The following is a 1,515-nucleotide window of genomic DNA, read 5'->3' as shown; positions in this document are numbered from 1 at the left end:
GAGGAGAAGCCTTTTGTATCTTCTAAGATTAGCTTCCTCATAGAAGTTCCACCCTTTGGTAGTTCTTCTAAATCTCATGATTTTGATCTGCCAATTTTCTAGGGGGCAACTACTCCCAGTAGGCTCATTCCAGATTTTCCTGACTAGCTCAGTAAAATCTTCTCTAAGCAACCACCACTTTTCAAATTTAAAACTATTGCTCTTTGGAGTTTGGTTAAGACCAGAGTCCCAGAGCAAAGGAGTGTGGTCACTACCACATCTCGGCAGAGCTCTACAACTAGAAAGGGGAAAAAACTATCTAATTCTGTGTCACAGAAAATTCTGTCAATGGTGGACATAATCCTGGAGTAGCACTTCAAACATATCTAGCAGAACTGTGGGGTTTCCTTCTGATAGGGAAATTCTCAACTTTATGGGTGACCATTTTGCAGATAAAACAACTCTTGGGCTTGACACATTTATCCAAATGATGCCCTGGTTCCCCACAGTTGTAGCAGATCACCTCAGAGTGTGCCATAAGGCCCCAAGAAGGGGTAGGAGCAGTTTTTTGGATGTCCTATCTCTTCTTTTGCTGATTCTTGCCTTGAGATTTCCCACTGATCTGAGAGTCAGAACCACCAGCAGATTGATCTTGGGCAATTACAAGAGCCTGCCCAGATTGTGCCCCCATTTGGGGCGGAGGTGAGCCGTACCACAGCCCAACCGGCGCTCCCCCCATTGTGATAGGGGAAATTCATCGGAGTTCCTGGTTCCTTCTCATCCTCCAGCCAGATGTTGTCTCTCAGGAAGCAGAAATAACCACCAGACAGCTCAATTGAAGCAGATTGCAAGCCTAATTTCAATCTTCTGCAGGTTTGGGGGAGAGGTAAGGTAGGGGATCCACCTGCTTCGGCTCCGGTGGCGTGCTGGTGGGCAGGAGACCAGTCAAGCATTCCCATCTCGCAGCATGGCGTGGATCTCCTGAATTCACTTCTCCTTTCGCCCATCGAACAAATGCAATTGGCAGCTCACTGGGGTGGGGCATCCTGTGCTTCTCCGAGAAATCTCCTTCGATGTATATCCGCAGGGCTAGATTCATCAGCTCCCAATCCACATGATCCTTGCACATCCGAGCATACCTACGCGAGTGAGAGAACGGATTCGGTCCCTCCTTGGCTTCCTCCCCCACAGCTTCCTCCTCTGCTTCCCTCCATTCGCACATGCAATGGGTCCAGGAGAGAGTGTCGTCGCGGATCTGCATTGCCCGCTCCCTCCATCTCCTCCCTCGAGTCTCCCGCAGCACCACCGGCGCGACGGAGTCGAGCGGCTGGAGCATCCGCGGGAAGGCTTTGTAGACATGTGGGAGATCCATCTTGTACATCTGCCTGTCTTCCAGCCATTCCCCCGTGGATATGGCCAGCGACTCCATGGGGCACGCAAGCGGACTTGCTGAGGGGGGGCAGGCGCGCCCGGAGTTAGGAGGCGGGGGGTGGCGGCGAGATCTATGGCGGCGGCGAGGGTGGAGGTAGTGGCGGG

The sequence above is a fragment of the Triticum dicoccoides genome, chromosome 2A (assembly GCF_002162155.2).
Source record: "Triticum dicoccoides isolate Atlit2015 ecotype Zavitan chromosome 2A, WEW_v2.0, whole genome shotgun sequence".
NCBI lineage: Eukaryota > Viridiplantae > Streptophyta > Magnoliopsida > Poales > Poaceae > Triticum > Triticum dicoccoides.
This window is presented reverse-complemented; position numbering follows the sequence as displayed.